At 40.9% G+C, this 24,419-nt stretch overlaps 1 long non-coding RNA gene across 1 annotated transcript in view; it reads right to left on the bottom strand.

Annotated features, from left to right (window-relative positions):
* Positions 1 to 2,758: 2,758 nt before the first annotated feature.
* LOC126203435 (uncharacterized) overlaps positions 2,759 to 24,419 on the bottom strand; it is a 40,053-nt gene continuing 18,392 nt past the window's right edge. The window contains exons 2-3 of the long non-coding RNA XR_007540264.1: positions 14,145 to 14,715; positions 2,759 to 4,299 (exon numbers count right to left, since the gene is read on the bottom strand). This is a non-coding gene — a long non-coding RNA (uncharacterized LOC126203435). The remainder of the gene's footprint in view (positions 4,300 to 14,144; positions 14,716 to 24,419) is intronic.

The raw sequence follows: 24,419 nt of genomic DNA, 5'->3' as shown, positions 1-24,419 counted from the left end.
ATCGGGACCTGTGGTAGTAATCAAGGGCACCGAGACAGCTTTGAGCTATGTGTTCACTATTGAGAGTTACCTCCATCCCTGAATAATGTTAGTTAGCAAAGAACAAACACAGAAAACACACACACTGAGGAACTTGTCAAGGAGAAGTATCTTTAATCTACATCTGAAAACACTAATGCTGGCTTTCAGACTTTTGCTGCCATTGGTCAATTATCAAAGAGTTTTATAGCGACATATTTCACTGCTTTCTGTGGAAAAGGTAGATATGTTAAAGGGTAATGTGGGACCTTTACCCTTCTGGTGCAGTACTTGTGAATATCTCTGTTACTTTCAAACTCAGATGGATTGCTGAAAACAAACAGAAATGAATAGTTGTACTGTGAGGCTCTGGTTAATATTCTGAGCTGATTAAAGATACCTGCAACATGTACATGAGTGAACTCAATACATAATTCAAATTCCTCTTTTTAGTGCAGAATATTGTCTGATAAAACATCAGTAATTAAAATATGCAAAATATGTCAACTTACTGTCTTTTATATCCTTACTTTTGACAAAGGTAAAGCAAACCAAACTTTGTAGCTGGTATACTATTTGGTTTTTTTCCTTTCAAGTTTTCATCAATATGGACAACTAAGAACTTAAAATTTTCTACCTTGTTTATTATTTGATGTTGGTATACTAGGTTAAGAGAAGGTGAGATATTTCTGAACGTACAAAACTAGATGAGCTGTGATTTTTCAGAGTTTAAAGCTAGGCCATTTGTGCAAAGCCAATCAGTAACTTTCACAAAAACATCTTTTACTATTTCTCCAGTCATGCTTCTTTGCTCCACTTCACAACAATGCTTGTGACACCTGCAAACAGGGCTAATTATGCCTCCCAATTCAAATTAAAATGGCAAATCATTAGCATAAAGCAAGAAGAAAGTGGGTCATTGATCCAACCTTATGGGGTTCCCATTGTAATTTCTCCCTGCAGATGATGAGGCATCTCTTTTTGTATTACTTGAAAAGCCTAGGGTAATTTTCTGCATTCTGTTTCTCAAATAAAAACTAAACCGGGCATGCACTGAACTGCATCTAAATCACAGAAGATCCAAACTGGTGACATTTTATCAATTAAACATTTTACTATGTCCTCAGTAAATGTTTAAATAGCTGACTCACTAGAAAACACCTTTTGAAATAGCTGACTCTGTAAAGAGACCCTTTTGAAATAGGTGACTCAGTGCAGCAGCATTTTCAAAATCAACACTGTGACTGGTTAAGTATCCCATTACTGCACAGGCGGGTAACAACCCTAGGGTACATTACTTTCTCAATACAATAAAAAATGATGGAGTGACATTGTGTAATGTATCTTTTACAGAATGAATGTATAATAAAATGATTGAACTTTAATCCTCCAAAAGCTAATTGTTTCGAAGTGGGAAATATCACAGCACCCACAGCAGAAGTGTATAAAAAGGCAATACAGGTCTTGCAGGAGCCATTCAACTACACTGCCCAGAGGCTGTTCTTTAATTACAGTTTTATTACATAAGTAGTAATTACTTACTTACATTTAATCAAGTATAAAATTGCTTTATCAATAAGTATTTGGAACTTCCTGGCAGATTAAAACTGTGTGCCGGACCGAGACTCGAACTCGGGACCTTTGCCTTTCGTGGGCAAGTGCTCTACCAACTGAGCTACCCAAGCACGACTCACGCCCCATCCTCACTGCTTTACTTCCGCCAGTACCTCGTCTCCTACCTTCAAAACTTTACAGAAGCTCTCCTGCAAACCTCGCAGGATTAGTGCTCCTGAAAGAAAGGATATTGCGGAGACATGGCTTAGCCACAGCCTGGGGGCGTTTTCAGAATGAGATTTTCACTCTGCAGTGGAGTGTACACTGGTATGAAACTTCCTGGCAGATTAAAACTGTGCGCCGGACCAGGACTCGAACTCGGGACCTTTGCCTTTTGCAGGAAAGTGCTCTACCAACTGAGCTACCCAAGGATGGGGCATGAGTCATGCTTGGGTAGCTCAGTTGGTAGAGCACTTGCCCATCAAAGGCAAAGGTCCCGAGTTCGAGTCTCGGTGCGGCACACAGTTTTGATCTGCCAGGAAGTTTCATATCAGCGCATACTCTGCTGCAGATTGAAAATCTCATTCTGGAAACGTCCCCCAAGCTGTGGCTAAGCCATGTGTCCACAATATCCTTTCTATCAGGAGTGCTAGTCCTGCAAGGTTCGCAGGAGAGCTTCTGTAAAGTTTGGAAGGTAGGAGACGAGGTACTGGCAGAAGTAAAGCTGTGAGGATGGGGTGTGAGTCGTGCTTGGGTAGCTCAGTTAGTAGAGCACTTGCCCGCGAAAGGCAAAGGTCCCCAGTTCGAGTCTCGGTCTGGCACACAGTTTTAATCTGCCAGGAAGTTTCATATCAGCGCACACTCCGCTGCAGAGTGAAAAGCTCATTCAGGAAGTATATGGAAGTTGTTATATTATAGTTTTCTCTTTTATGTAAATAGTTTGAGATAATTAATGGAGAAAATGTGAGTCTTTTACAATGACATTTGGTTAAACATGGTAATCATCGCTTAATACATTGGTAATAGAAAATTAGGTGTCAAGGCTTCATATAATTTTAGTTGAGCTCGAGATTGTGTAGGTGAATATTTCAAAGACAAGTTGCTGTAATATGCGATTAATAATTATTGACATAAATTAACACTGCAATTTAGACATTTAATTTCTTGCAGTGAATCTTTGTTCACTACAAATGCTCTATGCGCTTTGTTACCATAGTGAGTATTTATCAGTTCAACCATTTCTGTAAACAACATAGTCATTGGGTTGTGATACAAATCTACTCTACAAATACAGCTACATGATTACTCTGCAACTCACAATTAAGTGCCTGATAGAGGTTTCACTGAATCACCTCCAAGCAACCTCTCTACTGTTCCACTCTTGAACAGTGTGTGGGAAAAACGAACACTTAAAGATTTCTGTGTGAGATGTGATTTCTTATAAGTAGGTGGGTACCAAAAAAATATTTTCACACTCTGAGGAAAAAGTTGGTGATTGAATTTCATGAAAAGGTCTCTCTGCAGTGAACAATTCCATTGTTGTAACGTCTGCCACCTCAGTCCATGAATCATATCTATGGCACTCTCCCTTATTTTGCAATAATGCAAAATGAGCTGCCCTTCTGTTAACATTTTTAATGTTCTCCATCAGTCCTATCTGAAGTGGATCCCGCACTGCACAGCATATACATATACAAAGTGGTCACAATAAAAGGAAGGTTATTGTTGCTTTTTTTGTCAAATAAATAGTTACAGTTCATTAAATATTGGGTTGTAGGACTGGTTGGATGTGCACTATGTGATGACCAAGGATAGGGTGCACGTGACATCACCGGCTGTGGTAGGATCCATGTTAGTGATCGGTTTCTAAACAGAAGGTCATCAACCAGAACAGCAGGTGGGAAATGTCTGATCAGCTCTCCTGGCATCTCAAGGTTACTTCCGTTAGTTCAGAATTACCAGTTTACATGAAACAGATACATTTGAGTTACTACTTTGTAATGTATGACCCATACAGATTACACTCAAAGATACAAGCAAAAATTTTACATAAACATAAATTACAACTGATAGCTTTAATATACTAAATGGACCAGAGTTTAGCACTTATAAAGCATCACTGATTGTCCATTCTGTGGTGACTTAAAATAGTAAAGATTGTGATGAGTGAGCGTATTAAGTTGACACCACTTTTGTAATTAATGTTCACAACATGCACAATATGAATGTCTCTACTGGGCAGTTTTTTAACACATGGTTCAACTAAACAATGATGGTGCACCAAGTGTTTCCAATGACACTCAGGACTGGTGTCCCGCCTCACAGGACATTTGGAACACGTCAGTGTAATGTTGACTCTTGCATGCCAGAATTGTGAATTCTTAAGTATGAGTATTTGCGAAGCATGTGAACAAGCTTTGCATCTCACACGCAGAAACTTCATTACCCTGCACTAGACCAGGAGTGTACACTCTAAGGCTCTTTGAGAAGGAAGATATTCACATGAATGTAGAGAGAAAAACTATTATTTCAAGTTAACTGAACTAGAGTGGAGCAAAACACTGTCACTGGGCTTCTTTACACAGAGCCAAGAATATACACTGGAGCTGCAGCTCACACAGGCATTAGTTGTGACAGGAAGTCATCACTGGCCGTCGTGGATGTGTTATTCCATGCAGCCGCTGTTGGAAGGTGTTGTGGTGGACCACCAACGAATAACCAAAGAGCCTGTATTAGAAATGAACATTATTTAAAATGTAATATATTGGACTTACTCTATTGTACCTAGACCAGACAGAAGGAGGAGCCTGGTGCACATTGTAAAGTACATTGTATTAATAGTTAATTTGACAATATATGGTTGAAAATGGTTAATTTGACATTATATGGTAGAAATGACGGCACTCTGGTTATGAATGCTTCATGTTGTTTAAGGGAGAGAAATCAGCTCTTTTTCCAACTAATTCATGAAATCTTCAGGGAAGAGGACCCAAGCACAATGAAGAAGATTTTTAGCTTGGGACTGAATAGCAGGATCACTCTGGATGGCTCTGTTCTTCTTTGTGTAAGAGTCACATTTTGTAGGCTGATAACACTGTCTATTTATAGAAAAAAATTCAACCTATGCATAGAATGCTAAATCAAATCCTTATGTGGAACTTGGAAAAGCAAAATGAAAGCACAAAAAACTTATGCTCAAGGCAGAGCAGAACACATACTTATGACTAGTGAGGAGCTACGAAGACTGTACTTATTCAAGCCAGCTTACATTTCTAAGCTAATATTTACATGGCTTTGAATAAAATTGAAACTAAGCCAATTTCTTGATGCTACCTTATTAGTAACATGACATATTAACATTTACAAAAGGTTGGCAATCAAAGCACTTTCTTCTTGTGCTAAATTTTCCTCCTGTGTGTTCCAGAAATACTGAAAAAATATTATAGTTGTAACATATGCAGCTAATTACTTAGTACTGCAAATATCAAAAAAGACTGTTCACATTATGAAAGTTAACTCATATAAATGTGCTAGCATCTTTGTTTCCTTCTCCTAACACAAATAAACTAATCCCCATAGGATAGTATGATCTCATTTTAACCTAATAATCAGAAGTAGTAAATTTTCTCATTATGCTCGTACATCAAAGTATTTCTTCTTTGACCACCACAGCACTTAGGTTCTCTATTTCAGAGTACCCAAACTAATGCTATAGTGTATTTTGCTTTGCTCTTCTTATAACAACTATTTACATGCCAGTATATGTCAATAGTTATTGGAGTGTGCTAGGCAGTACATTGCTTAGCAAGTAGTTCATCCAAAATATATAATTAATAAGTAAGCCCTAACTTCATCTAGATAATAGCATCTTAAACTTCCCCCTTCTAATGAATGTCCAAGTACTGAGAGTATTGATCTCATAGTATTCCTTCAGTCCATATAGATATTTTTCTTGCACATGGCATCAAGATTTCTACTGACAACACTGTTTAAAGCCAATTCCAGATCATGATTAAGAATCATACTTAAATATAAAACATCACATATAATACAAATAAGACCAATAATTTATGCAAGTATTGCTTTAGGTCCTGGTGGGCGTATAATTCCTTAATTCTGTTAGCTTTAGGATAGGTCAGGAGATTTTTTTATTTATTAATTTTTATTTATTTTTTCTATCCATTCATAGACAATATAGATTGTATGGATGTTGTCAACAAATACATATATATATATATATATAACGCAGACACAAGGGTATATAAATGTACAATTGCATTTCCTAAATATAAACTACAAGTATTTGTCTTACTGTGTTTCATGATTGTACATGATGTACCACTCTGTTATTGAACATACCAAAGAAATCCCCTAGTTACAGTACTTAATCAGTCATATTGTCAACATGTCAACAATACATTGTCAACAAATACATATATATGATATAGACACAAGGGCATATAAAAGTACAACTGCATTTCCTAAATATAAACTACAATTATTTGTCTTACTGTGTTTCATAATTGTACATGATGTACAACTCTATTATTGAACATACTAAAGAAAGCCCCCAGTTACAGTACTTAATCAGACACATTGTTCACAAAATTTTACCTACTTTCCAGGTAATCTTTGACAGAATAAAAACACTTTTCTAAAAAATAACTTTTTAGGCTATGTCTGAAGGCACGTGTTTTGCTTCTATTTTTTATATTCTGTGTAAGTTTGTTGAATAGTTTAAGTCCATTGTATAGTACACTATTCTGTGTTTTTGTTTTGTTTTTTCTGCTCAGGTGTAAGTGGTGACTTGATCTGGTTTCATATTCGTGTAGGGAACTGTTTGTTGGGTACTGATTGATGTTTTTCTTTATGTGAATCACTGTTTGAAAAATGTATTCACAGGGAACAGTCAAGATTCCCATAGATTTAAATAACTTGGTGCAGTGTAGTCTCTTGTTACTATTTGTCATAATTTGAATGGCTCTTTTTTGTAGTTTGAAGATTTTTTGCATATTCTGAGTATTTTTTCCCCAAAAGATTATTCCATAACAGATGATTGAGAGAACATATGCAAAGTAAGTTGCTCTGGTGGATGAGTTACTACACACTGATTTTATTATTCTAAGAGCATAGCATGCTGATGCTATTCACTTTCCAAGGGCATTAACATGTTCAGTCCATTTTAGTTGAGCATCAATGTGCATCCCCAAAAATTTTGTTAACTTACTTTGTATGATTCCTCATTATTTTATAAGGATCTGTGAACAAAGGTTGCCATTTACAATTTCTTTTACAAAGAAGTGAAGATTTTGGGCAAGTTTTAATAGAATATATTCTGCTAACTGATATTTTTGCATTTATGGAAATCTTCTATCGTAAAAGATCTTTCTCAAGCATCTTGCTCCATCAGTGAGACTAAGACTTTTTGTACCTTCTCTTCCCAGAAATACTCTTCTCTTTGTAGATATGGAAGTGGATTTTTCTATTCATTCTACTCTTTTGTCCTACTTATGAATTCAGCTGGAGTGAACTGTGTGTTGTACAGTGGTAAATTGTTCACTACCTATTCAAAAAGCTCTAAATATTCTATTCATTTTGTTAGAATACTGTGTGCATAGGTTGTGATGAAATGCTTAAATTCTTGAAAGATACATTCACTGGGATCTCCCCCAGGATCTCTTTAATGCCATACATACATACATATAGCGCTGGCACGTCGATAGACACACAAACAAACACAAACATATACACAAAATTCTAGCTTTCACAACCAATGGTTGCCTCATCAGGAAAGAGGGAAGGAGAGGGAAAGACGAAAGGATTTGGGTTTTAAGGGAGACGGTAAGGAGTCATTCCAATCCCGGAAGCGGAAAGACTTACCTTAGGGGGAAAAAAGGATGGGTATACACTCGCACACACACACACACACACACACACACACATATCCATCCACACATATACAGACACAATATGTCTGCTTGTGTCTGTATATGTGTGGATGGATATGTGTGTGTGTGTGTGCGAGTGTATACCCATCCTTTTTTCCCCCTAAGGTAAGTCTTTCCGCTCCCGGGATTGGAATGACTCCTTACCGTCTCCCTTAAAACCCAAATCCTTTCGTCTTTCCCTCTCCTTCCCTCTTTCCTGACGAGGCAACCGTTGGTTGCGAAAGCTAGAATTTTGTGTATATGTTTGTGTTTGTTTGTGTGTCTATCGACGTGCCAGCGCTTTTGGGGGTAAGTCACATCATCTTTGTTTTTAGATATATTTTTTCCCACGTTGAATGTTTCCTTCTATTATATTCATACATACATATCAGCTATCAGTCCCTGCAGACCATGCATTGCTTCTACAAACTACCTCCATTTCTTCCTGTTTTGTGCTCAGTTCCTCCACCTGCCTTCAGTCTCTAGGGCTGCCAGACCATTCACCAAGTTGTCCTTCCAGCATTGCCTAGGTCATCCTGTGTGACGTCTGATGTTTGGTTTCCCCTCAAATACTTTCTTCACCTGTCTTTCTTCTGACATACGGGCTACCTGGCCCGCCTACTGGATTCTTTGGCTCTTCAGCTTCTGTAGTATTGTTGTTTCTTGCATTAAGACATAGAATTCCTCATTCTTCCTCCTTCTCCATTCTCCTTTATCTCCGATTGGTCCCCTTATCTTCCTCATTATTCTTCTTTCAAATATTAATAGTGGTTCCTTTTGCATTTTGTCATGCTCCAAGTTTCTGAACCCTATATGACTGCAGGGCATATCACTGTGTTGTTGATTCTCATCTTAATATTCACTGATAGTGATTATGAGCTGAGCATTTCCCTGTGAGAATACTTGCATTTCATTCCCACTGCTATCCTTCCCTTGATGTCCATTTATATGCTGTCATATCAATGTAAAATATTTCCGACACTCGACAAGTGAAATCTGATATGCTACCTAACAGTGAAGCAGCAGGTTTGCCAAGTGTCAGTATATAACAGATTATTACTCTTGTAATGATTGGACCTGCTGCAGTACACTTTATAGCACATAGTTAAGCATACTTTGCAAAAATATCACATAGTGCTACCACATACTTAACTCCACCTCTAGCTGAGGGTAAAAGTTCTGTAATGTCTATTGAGATGATCTGTAGTGGTTTTGTTGGCTGCCCTTCTTTGAACTTACATTTTCTAAGCGTTCTTCCAATAAATTGCAGACATTGGTTTGCTTTCCCTACAACAACATCTATGTGAGATTTCCAGTTTAAGTTTTTCATAATTGTAATCCGTAAGTATTTAGCTGTCAATATACTGTAACTGGATAGATAAAATCTACTCAGCAACCAGAGGCAGATGAACACACATATAAAAAAGGTTTAATGTATGCAAGTGTTTGGAGCCAATGGCTCCTTCTTCTGGCAGAAAGATTGAAGGGGAATGAAGAGGGGTCAAGGACAAGAAATGGAGAGATTTAGCAAAAGGGTAGAGTTAGGAAAAGTCACTCACAACCCAGGGTCAGGGAAGACTTACCGGGTGGGATGAGAAGGAAAGACCAACTGTTGGGCACTGCACCAGATGAGATTTGAAAAGCAGAGAGCTTAAAAGTGGAAGACAGCGTAATATGCAAGACAGAGATTACTACTAAAACATTGTGCATGAGGTAATAAGAATGAAAAATTAAATTCATCATATGTAACTAGAGGTAGGAGGGGGACGGCAAAAAAAGGCAGGTCAGAAAATGAAAGATGTAGAAAACTAAAAACGAGTAAAGAAAGTAGTAATTACCATGAATAAATGCTGAGACAGAAGAAATTAATGTAAATTAAGACCAAGTGGGTGGCAAGAACCACTGACATTTTGTAGCACTAGTTCCCACCTAAGACATTATGAGAAACTGGTGTTGGGGGAAGAACCCAGGTGGGATGTGTGGTGAAACAGGTGCCTCGGTCACAACTGTCATGTTGTAGAGCATGCTCTGCAATGGGATATTGTGTGCTGCCAGTATACACCCTCTGCCCATGCCCATTCATCGTAACTGACAACTTGGTAGTAGAATGAGATTTTCACTCTGCAGCGGAGTGTGCGCTGATATGAAACTTCCTGGCAGATTAAAACTGTGTGCCCGACCGAGACTCGAACTCGGGACCTTTGCCTTTCGCGGGCAAGTGCTCTACCATCTGAGCTACCCAAGCACGACTCACGCCCGTTCCTCACAGCTTTACTTCTGCCAGTATCTCGTCTCCTACCTTCCAAACTTTACAGAAGCTCTCCTGTGAACCATGCAGAACTAGCACTCCTGAAAGAAAGGATAAAGGTTCGCAGGAGAGCTTCTGTAAAGTTTGGAAGGTAGGAGACAAGATACTGGCAGAAGTAAAGCTGTGAGGACCGGGCGTGAGTCGTGCTTGGGTAGCTCAGATGGTAGAGCACTTGCCCGCAAAAGGCAAAGGTCCCGAGTTCGAGTCTCGGTCGGGCACACAGTTTTAATCTGCCAGGAAGTTTCAACTTGGTAGTAGTCATGCCAATGTAAAAGGCTGAATGGTGTTTATGTAACAGCACATATATGACATGTTGTTTCCCAGGTGGCTCTCCCTTTGATAGTATATGTTTTGCCAGTTATAGGGTTGGTATAGGTTATGGCGGGAGAGTGCATAGGGCAAGTCTTGCAGTGCGGATGGTCACAAAGGGTAGGAGCCATAGGATAGGAAGATGGATGCAGAAGGAGCATAGGTTCAAAAAATGGCTCTGAGCACTATGGGACTTAACTTCTGAGGTCATGAGTCCTCTAGAACTTAGAACTACTTAAACCTAACTAACCTAAGGACATCACACACATCCATGCCCGAGGTAGGATTCGAACCTGCGGCCGTAGCAGTCATGCGGTTCCAGACTGTAGTGCCTAGAACCGCTTGGCCACTCCGGCCGGCAAGGAGTATAGGGTCTGACAAGGATATTGCGGAGATTGGAAGGGCAACAAAAAGCTATTCTAGGTGTGGTGGACAAAAGAACAGACCCGTTTTAGGGCATGCTTTTAGACAACTGTTGAAGCAGATTCCTTTCACTACTCACATGGACGACTTCACACTTTTCGTTATTTAGAGTCTATTGCCACTCTTTGCACCATACTGATATCTTCTTTAAATCACTTTGCAATTTGCTGTGATCATCTGATGACTTTATGAGATGGTAAATGACAGCATCATCCAGAAACAATCTAAGAGGGCTGTCACATTGTCTCCTAAATCATTTATGTAGATCAGAAACAGCTGATGGCCTATAACACTTCCCTGTGGAATCCCAGATACTACTTCTGTTTTACTTGATGACTTTCCATCAATTATTATGAACTGTGACATTCCTGACAGAAAGTCATGAAACCAGTCACACAGCTTAGACGATACTCTTTAGAATATATAATTTGATTAGAAGTTGCTTGTGACAAATGATGTCAAAAACCTTCTTGAAATCTAAAAATATGGAATCAATTTGACATCCCCTGTCAATAACACTCATTACTTCATGAGAATCAAGAGCTAGTTGAGTTTCACAAGAACAATATTTTCTAAATCCATGTTGGCTGTTTGGCAATAAATCATTTCCTTCAAGGTAACCCATAATGTTCAAACACAGTAGATGTTCCAAAACCCTACTGAAAATTAATGTCAGTGATGTGGGTCTTTAATTCAGTGAATAACTCTTATTTCCTTTCTTGGGTATTGGTGTAACTTGCACAACTTTCCAATCTTTATGTACAGATCTTTCGATGAGTGAGCGGTTGTATATGACTGCTAAGAATGGAGCTACTGTAACAGCATACTCTGAAAGGAACCTGACTGCTATACAATCTGGACTGCAACCCTTACCTTAATTAAGTGATTTATGCTGGTTTGAGACACTGAGGATATCTACTTCTAAGTTACTCGTGGTGGCAGTTATTCTTGATTTGAATTCACAAATATTTATCTCATCTTATTTTGGTGAAGAAATTTCAGAAAACTGTATTTAGTAACTCTTCTTTAATGGCACTGTCATCTGTAACACCACCACTGTTGTTGCGCAGTGATGATGTTGATTGTGTCTTCCCACTGACATACTTTACATATGACCAGAATGTCTGAATTTTCTGCCAGATTTTGAGATAGGGCTTCATTGTGGAAACTATTAAAAGCATCTCACACTGAAGTTCGTGCTACATTTCAAGCTTCTGTAAAACATGCCAATCTTTGGGATTTTGCATTTGGCATGCTTTTTCCATTGCTTCTGCAACAGTGTTCTGACTTATTTTGTGTACCCTGGGGGATGAGCACCATCTCTCATTAGCTTATCTGGTATATTTCCGTCAACTGCTGTCAATACTATTTCTTTGCATCTAAACCACATCTGATCTACACTTACTAGTCAGGCTGGAAGGAATGGAGACTGTCTCTTAGGAAGACATCAAGCAAATTTTTATCTGCTTTTTTAAATAGATGTATTTTGTGTTTATTTTAGGTGGGTTTTGATGTTACAGTATTTTTAGTCCCACTACAAAACCTTAACGTTATTATCCATTATGATGCTCCCTATTTGCTCATGATTATTTGTTGCGAAGAGGTCAAGTATGTATGTTTTCCAATTGTTTACACTTGTAGTGGGCTCCTGAACTAATTGTTCAAAATAATTTTCTGTGAAAGGGTTGAGAATATTTTCGGGTAGTGTTTTATGCCTACCAGTGACATTATATATGTATTTTCACCAACATATCGAGGGCAGATTGAAGTTGCCACCAACTATAATCGTATGAGTGCAGTACTGATTTGAAATGAGACTCAAGTTTTCTTTGAACAGTCCAGCACCTGTATCATGTGAGATGGTGGTCTGTAAAACAAAAAAAGTATTAAATCTACTTTAATTTCACTACAAGGTAAACTACCTCTGGCAGCAATAAACACTCCCTCACCGATTGCATTTTAACCATCCTTTCTGAACATGGTTTGGTCCTTTGTAAACATTATGGATGAACTTATTTCCAGCTGTAGACACAGCCAATGCTCTGTGCAGGATATTATGCACTTGCACAGTTGAGATGCCTACAGTCTCAGCAATCTCATGAATTTTTATTTGTCACTTTTGCATTAGCATATTATGGATTTTGCCAGGGGTTTCCCATGTGGGGAAATACATTGGATGGCTGGAGCTCACTTCATCTTCAGTGTTTGTCTTCCCACACTTAAACTAATTAATCCAAATGTAAATTGTCACATGTGATGGTGCAGAGTTCCAATCCTGTTTTGATTTGTGTGACAGTCCAAACCTTCAAATTAAATTTTCATCACAGTAGATACACTGGCCAATTCAGGCACACTCCACTCCCACAGCAAACCACGTATGTTGACTGTTTTTTATACATATAATGATTTGAACGTAAGTGCTTTCTATTAGCAATTAGAGCTCTGGTGCTTTTGTAACACAGCTGCGAGAATTTATGACTACAGTACCAATTGTTTTGAGGTCTGTATTTGCCCTGCATCCTTTTATAATGACATCCTTTCTGTAGTTTCCCAAGACCCTCTAACCAAAAAATCTACCCAGTCCCCTCCACATACCCCCTCTTATCCATGCAGCCACTTCCTGTGTGTAGTGAGCCCCTGATCTATTAAGCGGAGAATCTCGTGCATTGCACATGACATCTCATTTGTCAGATGCTTTGCTCAAGGGCTCTACTGCTGAGGCACCTCCTAGTATACCCAACATGGTGGATCTGCCCTCACAGCAGAGTTAGTGGCAGATGATAATGTGTTCGCATTACTTGAGGTGGAGGACCAATGTGGAGACTGGCTGCCTGGCCTCACCATTCGCGGAGTGAGTGGGCAGGTAGCCATTCCTTCAGCAGGATCTGAGCTGGCGCAAGGGAGCAGTGCTTGGCTAGTTATCAGGAGCTCCAGCACTAGCCATGTTATGTGGCCCCTTAGGGAAACAGCGTTCAGGGCTAGAAAGAAAGCCAAAGTTCACTCGGTATGGGCATTGCTATGTACATTGCTAGAATACAGGTAAAGAAGAAAAAAGCTGAGTAGTAGGAAAGCTACCAATTATTCTGTGTCCATCACACATCACATTGGAAAGTTTAGTCTGGAGTTGCCTTCAAACATTAGCAGGACTGGTGCAACTCCTATATTCCCCATCCCTACGCGTGAACCATGCTGGGCACATCCAGAAAAAATTAGCGACTAAATATAATCCTGCAAGCATACTAATGGTGTATGAGATCTGCCAGTGCTCCAAGGCAAAATAAAAAGATGTGTAACTTTTGCAATATTTATGTGTGATGTCACTGTATGATCTGTACATAAATACTGAGTATATATACAGATCACAGTCACCCATATGAGACTGTGCATTTGCCACAGTGCATAAAAAATAAAATATTCCTACATGTGAAGTTACTGACTGATGGTGGTCACAACACAGCTCTCAACATATCATAAAATGTGACCTTACAGATTTGCATAGATCACACAATGTCAATGAATTGAGTCTCTAAAGATGCACCACAAACAGAAATTAACTTCTGAACAACACACGCACAATGATTGCTGGAAAAATGGACTGCACATACCTGATAACAGTAGAAGCACCACCATTTCTTCTCAATCACTGTGACCCCATCAAGCGAATGTTGCCTCCACCACCACATGGCTCAAGATAGGTCAGCGAAATACAGCTGTCATCACAACAGTGCTCACTGCACAAGTGAAGTGTCTACACCAGGGAAGAACCAGTACAGTCTCAGTGTGTGGACACTGGTTGACGGTAATCACAGGAAAACATACTACACAAACTGATAAAGGGGAGGGGGGCTAGGATTTGGAGGGGGATTGTATGTTAGTAATTTTGTGCAGATGGATCTGCCCCAAATTTTATCTAGGGCTTTGCGCAGGTGAATCCACTCCAAACGGTGTTCCCAGCTGTAGCAAATGGTGGATCCATCTGTAATAATATTCCTGAGCGTAGTGTGTTGTGGATCCACCACAAACAATATACCATACCTAACACAGGTGGGTACGTCTTTTGAACACTGCTCCAAACCCACCCAAGGATGCTGCGACATTGCTGATGCCTGTTGTCACCTTCCATCCCCAACACCACATCCAGTGTTGGTAAGAGGAAAGAGGAAGGAATGGTGGCCCCTGTAGAAAGCCACACACACAAATTACAGTAATGGTGCTGTGTGTGGGATGCGCGCGTGTGTGGATGCATGTGTGTGTGCGTGTTTACATTGGCATTGGGATAATGTGAACACTCCACTCCCACAGCAAACCATGTATGTTTGGATGTGTTTTAGAAAAGGATTTAGCACTTAGAGTTGACATTTGGAGGAAGAAGTATAGTTTGCAGATACCTTAACTGGGTAGGGGCTCTGCATCACAGTTTAATAGTAAAAAAATATAAAGCTACACCTGCTAGTGTAAGCATACATACATATGTAATGTGGAAAATATATAAAAAATAAACACAAAAAATGGTCATACAGGATCTCTGTATTTATACATATGAAGTAGTCAAAATCATTTGTAACAAAAGCACCAGATTAAAGTTCTGGAGATCTCTTGGACACTTTCCTTGAAAGTTATGAGGAAGAGAACAATTAGAATCACACTATGGGACTTAACATCTGAGGTCATCAGTCTCCTAGACTTAGAACTACTTAAACCAAACTAACCTAAGGACATCACGCACAACCATGCCCAAGGCAGGATTTGAACCTGCGACTGCAGCAGCAGCGCGGTTCCGGACTGAAGCGCCTAGAACCGCTCAGCCACAGCGGACAGCGATAATACATTGATACTGCTAAAATTTGCCAATAGAGGAAAGAGGTCTCCATGCACAACAGAGAAAACATACATTTTATCTACATGACTTACATTAGCTCTTAATACTACAGCTCAGCATTTGTCTAATTGTTTTAAAACACTCATCTTGCTTTTAACCATTCTTTTACCGTTCTCCCTGGCAGTACCAGTATCATCTGTGGGATATATACTGATTTCAGCTTGTATAACATTGACCATTTTGGAGGAAAGTGAGCACATGTCAGGGAGAGAGATGGTCCAAATGCTGTCAGCTCTGATATTGTCCATATCACATTTCATCATGCTGCGATAGGTTACGTTACTCTCTTACAGCTGAATCATCAGGATCGCCTGATAACTCGATCTGCCAGTCTACGACCTCATGTCACAACTTCTATTTAACATTTTACCATCATACATTATTATTTAAATAAGCAACTAAATTCTTGTTAGAAAGTGGCCTGGATGGCTTTAAACTGAATTTACTTTGCATAATTTCACACAGAAAGAAAAGAAAGGATCACATCCACTCTATTCCTGGCCCGGGGGGGGGGGGTCTACATTGCAGCGCGCACATGCGCGTGTGCACACACACACACACACACATAATAGTGTGTGATTACATCCACACTTAGAGGGAGGGTGTGACCAAAAGTGCTGCCATCTTGCATCCATGTTGCTTGTCATTGCTGGACCCACACCCCACCCCTTGGTCCTGGGGTATCCACGTTACGTCAAAGTAGTGTGATTGGATTGCAAGTCCAATCACATTGAGAAGTTATGGCCAGAAGATCATGTGACTGGTAGTGTTGTCATCATGACCTTTACTTGAGGATTTTTGCTATCACTATGAATAATCATCATTAGTATAAAGCATTTGCTGTTGGAAGTCAGTCTGTTCATACTACTATGCTAAGACACATTGTGGTGTTTGTCCTGCACATTTCCAAATACTAAGGCAGAATGATGTGAGGTCCAAACCAGTGTCTTTTGGAGAGTTAAAGTACGTACTGTTGACTTGTGTGATGTACATACATTCCAGATAGTTAGTACTGATAACTGACTACAAAGCTATGCTCTATGTGTCTTCAATTTTAATTATTTAACCTGAAAAACTAATGCCGTAATTGTGCTTGTATAAAATAATGTATTCTGAGACATTTACTACTACTACTACTACTACTACTACTACCCACTATAGAGGATGTAGTGGACTGACAAGGCAGCCAGTCCACAGTGACGGGTAGCCGAGAGGGCACTCGTACACACACGCCGACTGGCACGAAGTCTGGAACAGGATTCGTAATGAATGCAATAAAGAAAAGAACGGAGCTACTAGAACACTTAACTTTTATATCGTCCTTTGGTATACAGCATTCTTGATGATACAAGTGAGACTATCTTGAGATACATGCAATGGTACAAATGGCACCTTGCTAGGTCGTAGCCATTAACTTAGCTGAAGGCTATTCTAACTGTTTCTCGGCAAATGAGAGATAGGCTTCGTCCGTGTAGTCGCTAGCAACGTCGTCGTACAACTGGGGCGAGTGCTAGTACGTCTCTCTAGACCTGCCATGTGGTGGCGCTCGGTCTGCGATCACACAGTGGCGACACGCGGGTCCGACATGTACTAATGGACCGCGGCCGATTTAAAGCTACCACAGAGGATGCATAGGTGCAGAATTGAGATTGTAAGTCTAGATTGCACATATTATCTTACCAAAATTCATATCTTAGTTTTACTTAAAAACATATCAAAATCATCCATACAATATAAGACCCTCAAAGTTAGGATAGCATTATCACATCCTTCCACATGGTTGTCAGGCTTTGGCAGTGACACATCACATATTTTTATAGGTATTGGGGCTGACACTTAAATAAATATAACTGTTAAGTGTACATCCCCATGATCACCACTGCCAGCAGTCACGTACAGTGGCTACATTCTTGCCAAGTCTTTCTGGAATATTACAGAAGGAACATCCAGCTTCTCAAAGCTCTATTACATGACCTACTTCAAGGTGTTTATAATGCCATCTTTTGACACCTTAAAGTCATTTTTCACTAACAACAATTCACCATGTCCAGTCTCAATGGTAACTAATGCTCACAACCATTACAGCATGTACAAGGGTTGACTGAAAAGTAATGCCTCCACCTTCGTAACTCTTCAACATTGGCAGCCTTGGCATGCAGCAGGTACTGGCTTGTTCCGTAGCCTCTTCTCTATGGCTCCAGTGCATTGATCGGTTGTGTTGTTACGTATGGAACCCTATGTAGACAGTTGGTCAATGTGATTTAAGCAACATACAGTCATTGAATTCTTGACAGCAGAAGGTGTCACCCCAAGGAGATTCATCAGAGAATGAAATCAGTTTATGGTGATTGTGTTTATGTGAGTACTGTGCATCACTGGGCAAGTAAGTTTAAAGATGTTGAGGTGGGAACATCAGACATGCATGACTCTGAACAGAGTGAGGTTCACAGGAACACTACGTCTGTGAGAATACAGAAGCACATAAACTTGGGAAGTAGTGTCCAACTGTGTGAAAGATACTGGTAGGAAACCCCGCCAAGTGTAAGCCGTGTGATACAATCAGCTTCCTTCTCGCAGAAGAAATAAGACCTACTGAAATTTTTTCACGACTCGAAGTAGTTTACAGCAAAGGTGTTATGAACAGAATGAGTGTGGTGTGTTTAAATGTTGAAGGGAGTTCAATGGAGACAGAAGAAACGTTCATGATGAAAAGAGGAGTGGAAGAGCTTCCATCTTTACTGATGAGTTGGTGCAAAACATTGAGGGAATTGTCCGTAAAGACCATTGGATGAAATTTATGCAATGTTTCCACAACTCTCCAGAGCTTTCCCATATGGGACACTCACAGAAAAGCTGGGATACCAGAAACAGTGTGCAAGATGGATCCAGAGCAGCTGACAGAGACCACCTGCCACCCCCCATAAAAAAAAGAATCATAAGGTGCATTCAGACAACAGGAGGGGAATGCTCACAAAAGGAGTGTTCTTGTTGCATGACAATGCTCTTTCTCACACAGCCTTAGCCACTGACATAATCTTGGACTAATTTGGCTGGGATGTCTTGAACCAGCCCCCATATCCCCCAGACTCAGCACCTTCAAATTATCATCTTTTAACTCCCCCGAAGGTGCACATAAGTGGAATTAAATTTTCAACATACAGGCAGGTGCAGAAAGAGGTTCTTAAGTGAGGGAAGGAGCTGGTAGGAGAGTTCTTTGAGGAGGACGTAACGAAGTTTGTGCCACAGCTCACCATATGTGTTGAACAGGATGGCTGTTACACAGCAAAATTGGTAGCAAATGTATTAACAATATCCTGTATTTGAGTCAAAACAAATTTTTCTAAAAAAAAACTATAAAAATGTAGTTGCTTCTTGATCAGAAATGAATAAATAAATATGTTTCAGCACTTTTGGAAATTTAATCCCTATGGGGGTGAAATAGAGGGTGAAAGTATTTTTGAAAATAGATCATTATTAAAGAACCACTAAAGCATTTTTGGAGCTACAGCAGCTGTGAAAATTGATATTTGACTTCTCAGTTAGAAATAATTAAAAAAATACATCTTTCGGAGTTTTTTGCAAATTCAACCCCTAAGGGGGTGAATTGGGGGATGAAATCTTCTATGAAAATATTTCATTAAGAAAGCATTTTGAAAGCTAAATCTATGAAAATTTGAATTTGACTTCTCAGTTAGAAATAGAAAATTACATGTTTTTAGAAATTCAACCTCTAAGAAGGTGAAATAGGGCCTGACTGATTCACTGACTCATTATTGCCCACCCGAAACTGCTAAGAATAGAAATTTGAAATTTGGATGGAGTGTTGATTTTATGCCATAGACATTGTTTAGTAAGGGATTGTTCTAAATTCCACCCCTAAGGGGGTAAAGTAGGGGATGAAAGGTGTAAATTCAACCACTAAGGGGTTAAATAGTGGATGAAAGCTTTTTTTAAATAAATCATTATTAAAGAACTAGTAAAGCATTTTTAAAGCAACATCTACAAAAATTGGTATGTGACTTCTTGTTTAGAAATAAAAAAAAAATTTAAAAAAACAAAATGTTTCAGTGTTTTCATAAATTCAGCCCCTAAGGGGGTGATATGGGGGATGAAAATAAATAAGTAAATATTTTGTTATGATAACCTGAATCTGTGAAAATTAGCATTTCAGTTCTCAGTTAGATGAAAAAAAAATTGTGTTAGGGGATGAAAGTTTTTATGGAAATATTACCACAAGAACACAAAAGGTATGATTAACAAATACTTTGGACTCCAGCTATCATAATCACTTTTCAGTCAGAAGTACATTCCAAAAAGACCATGCTTCTACGGGTTTAATTAGCATGAAAAGTTTAGAAGGTGTATCAACTTGTGAACAACATAAAAATTCAATTAAAGAAAAAAATCTGTGGAAACCATACAGTCTAAGTGAGCAAAGTAGTGGGCACTAAGCTAGGGGTTTATAAAACGATGCACTGTATGCTTATAGTCTTAATGTGCAAATCGATTACACAAAACAGCAATCCCAGCACCTGTTTTGTAGATGATCTAATGGTGGAATTCCAAGTTACTCTTCCAGAAGACTGACATTAATTTATTTGCCATGTTACCAGAATCAGCTACTTCCTATAGAACCTAGACTGGGAAACATTCTTTATTGTGGTCTCACAGCTATGGCTGGCAGAGTCATAGCTTTCCCAGATGTTTTACAGTTCTATACTAATGTGAGGGTGGTGTTGTGAATAAATATGAGGCATAGTGCGCCATAAATATCCATATTTGTTCAGTGTGTAAGTGTGCTATCTTTGAGGAGAGGGGCTTTGGGAGGATGTTGGCCGCTAAAGGCAGTTAGCCTCCGGACTTGTATCTGTGTAGAAGCGAAGTGCTAATAAATCTGTATCTGAGAGAATTCTAGTTGTTTGCCTACAACTATATCCTATTCCCTCACTGGTGACCCCGTTTTTTTGTGTAATACGCGTCCGAGTTACCGCCCGAAGGTTATTTACGTGCCTACCGCATCGGGTTTCTCCGCAATCGCATGGGCCATTGTTCAGCTTCACACAATGGCCTTTTAGCACTCACCGCTGCCTGGATTTCAGCAACATCTCTCCAGCACTCCTGCCATCGTAGTGGACATGCCGCAAGACTCTTCGGAATCCTTCAGCCCGAACATGCAGTGGAATTCATTGAGTGCCGCCAGTTACTTCCAACCGCCAACGGTCGTGGACTCTGGCTTTGTTAGCCTAGACCTTTCCCCGTGTTCTCCACAGAGTGTTGTTTGGAACATTCCTACTCCTGTGTCGAACGCATAATTCAATACAGTTCATGGCATCGAGCGAAGTTTTGCTATTTTGGAAAATCCAGTAGTAAATTCAAACTCGAATCAGTTCCCGCCACATGTGTATCCTTCCGCGCCGGCTAGTCAACAGGTGAAAATGCTCGCCAAGCAAATATCACACCGAGTGTGCATCCTAGTGGATGTGTGTGGGATCTTTGTGTTGCTTCTAATCAAGTCAACAATTCTGTGCTGGACAGTAATTACCCGGACATCTACAACCAGCCCCACCACTCACGGTCAAGTGAATACAGTGTGCATAACGGACATTCACCGGCGTACTTAAGTACTTGTGGCTTCTCTCTGAGCTACCACGTCAATGAGAATGCACATTTTGACTACAATCCTCACACTGTTCGAGCGCCCGTCGCTTCTCTGCCGCCCCCTCCCCCCCGCCATCAAAAGAATTTCACGATACCCGCATCACGGGACGCCAATAATTCGGACTCGCTGTCTTCTGCATGCTCTACTTCCATCCGAAGAAATAGGCACACCTCCGCAGTGACTGCAGTGCCGAATCTGCCGAAACTACCAGACTTCAAACCCACTTACCCGGTTGGACGACGACGCACGCTTTGCTGCCTCATGAACCATCTTCACGACCACGTCGATTTAATTTATGATCTGGTCAAAGCACCCCCCCCCCCCCCCCCTAGCAGGGAAGTATGCTGTGGCGAAACAGATGATACTGGGGCGCCTCTCGAAAACCAGGAGAGAAAATGTGCGACAGCTCATCTACGAAGAGCGTCTTAGCGACAGGTCTCCGTCCCAGCTGTGGTGGTGCATCCGTCTTCTCGTCGATGAGCAAGTTATGCCTGATGACACACTTGCAGAAATCTGGACAGAAAAGCTGCCTTTGCCTGTCCAGACTGCAATCTCTGCATATGAAGATAGGCCAGTAAATGAACGTTTACGCGCTGCTGACAGAGCATACTCTGCCAGGCAACGTGAGCTCCATGCACTGCATTCTGGACGTGACCGCACTAAGAAGCTTTCTGACACCACGCCCTTGTCTGGTGCTGCTAATAACACGTTTGTTAAACTAGCCGCCCTGCCTGCACCTTCAACTCCCTGCAATGACAGTGCATCGGCCTCTGTGGAAGACTCTGGGTCACATACTCCGTCACCTAGCAACTACCCACAGGAGTACAGGCCCGCCCAACCTTACTGTTTCTTCCACGCAAGATTCGGGGAGCAAGCTCGCAAATGCCAGTCACCATCTTCTTACCCAAATTCCAACCGCAGGTAGGCTGCGGTGCCACCTCCTGCGATGTAAACAACGGGCACCATCCAACGTTGCATTCCATTTCGGACAACAACAGTAAGTGTGGTCGAGTCTATGTTCGCAATTTACAATCAGGTGTACATTTTCTGGTAGACACTGGTGCAGACATCTCTTTGCTGCCGGTTCGCCTAGCAACCAATAAAGTGCAACCACACAAAACAGTGCTTCATGCAGTGAACTTGTCTACCCTACAGTGTTCGGGTTCTATTCTGTATACAGTGAAACTTTCGCCTGAGTGCAAGCTGGAGTGGACGTTTTTAGTGTCAACAATTGAAGAACCTATTCTCAGAATTGATTCCCTCAAGCGCTATCAGTTGTCACTAGATTTTGTGCAAAATACTGTGTTTTACCCCCCCACTAAGCAAACATATTCCTTTCGCTCTGCCAAGTGACAGTTCGGCTAACACCAAACATGTGTGCTGTGCTAAGAAGTGTTTAAACCTATCCTTGGAGCTGCAATCTTGGACAAACAAGTGGCTAGTGGATTGCACCAAGTCTTCGAAGTTGCAGATGGAACGTATGGAAATGCTGCTGCATCTCCGCAACATACACCACCTGTTGGCCTCCACACAACAACGCTTTGCGACACTACAAGCAGACAACTCGGCGGCTACAGACAAGGTCAGTCTGTGCCAATCTGGTGTTCCCATGCCCGCGCACATTAACAACAGTGTTGCGAACTCTGTAAACTGTGTCAGCACCCCCTCTTGTAATGACAGTGTATGCCTGAGTGCTCATGTTCCTTGCATTCCGAATGGACAATTAACTTCCCAAGCTCGTGGCAATGAACTACGGCCATCTGCTGTTTGGCCACACCCACTCGCGCCTACAGCGCTCACAGCAGCACGGCCTATTACCAAGAACCAGTGTACCAACCTCGCCCATGTTAATACGCATGCGGCCTTTACGCAGCCTACGAGCGGTTGGCACACCTGTACTTCTGTGCCTTCAGTGCCACAGCTTTGCCCGTCCGCCACCGCCTGCTCCGCTTCATGGACATCTGACTGTCGTGCCGCGCCACGTATTGCAGTAGTCACTAATGGCACAGTTCATTGGTTACGTCTAACCGATGGGCCACCTATATCGCAATGCCCACGCCGCCTCAAGCCGGAATTTATGAAAATTGCAAAAGAACAATTAGATGATCTATTACAAAAGGGAATAATTGAACCTTCTTCTGGTTGCTGGGCTAGTCCTATCCTGTTTGACCAAAAGAAAGACGGTACTTGGCATATGGTCGGAGACTATAGGCGTTTAAATTCCCGCACCATCATTGATAAATACCCGGTCCCACACATTGCGGACTACAATAATGCGCTCGCAGGTGCAAAGTACTTCTCTGTTTTGGACTGTAAGCACGCATTTCATCAGATTCCTATGGCTCCGGAGGATATTGAAAAGACTGCCATAACCACTCCCTCCGGGCTGTTTCAATACAAATTTATTCCATTTGGGTTGAAAAACGCCCCCCAAATGTGGCAGCGTTTCATCAATCAAACTTAATCCCATCTAGACTTTTGTTTCATATACATGGACGACATATTGATTTTTTCTTCTACTTTGGAACAGAGTGAGGAGCGTGTTCAAGTCGTGACAGATATTTTAGCAGCTGCTGGTATTGAACTGAACAATATAAAGACTCAATTGCACCAGTCATCCGTCACATTCCTAAGTTATGTTGTGTCATCGGACGGTCTGACACCACTGCAGGACAAGATCAAGCCTGTTCTCAAGATGCCACGCCCCCCAGACCTATAGGGAATTATGCAGGTTCATCGGAATAGTTAATTATTACCGTGAACATTTGCCAGCCGCTTCTGCAGTGCAGGCTCCTCTCACAGATGCTCTTGCTGGCCCACAAACTTCTGGCACCCGCCAGGTCCCATGGACGCCAGACATGGACAAGGCATTTAACGAACTCAAACAGCTGTTGGCCTCCGCTGCCACTATTGCTCACCCACGTGCGGATGCCACAATGTTTATCACTACTGACAATGCTGTTGGCGCAGTACTGAGTCAGACATACAATGATGTTACGACCCCCCTGCAGTTCCTCTCAAAAAACCTAACAACGCGCAGAAGAAATACTCAGCATTCGACAGAGAGTTGCTTGCAGTTTACGAGGCCATAAGACACTTCAGAACTGATGTTGAGGGACGAGATTTCTATGTGCTCACTGATCACAAGCCGTTGGTTCCTGCCATAAAAAATCCTGCGGCTGATCCGCCCCCACGACGCTTTTGTCACATTGATTACATCTTGCAATTTACAAATGACATTCGCTACATCCGAGGAGCAGACAATGTGGTTGCTGATTTTCTCTCATGCGTTGGTGCTGTCACAACCTTAATTGACTTAACGGACCTACCTCGGTTGCAATC

This window comes from Schistocerca nitens, chromosome 9, assembly GCF_023898315.1.
Source record: "Schistocerca nitens isolate TAMUIC-IGC-003100 chromosome 9, iqSchNite1.1, whole genome shotgun sequence".
In the NCBI taxonomy this organism is placed as follows: domain Eukaryota; kingdom Metazoa; phylum Arthropoda; class Insecta; order Orthoptera; family Acrididae; genus Schistocerca; species Schistocerca nitens.
This window is presented reverse-complemented; position numbering and strand designations above follow the sequence as displayed.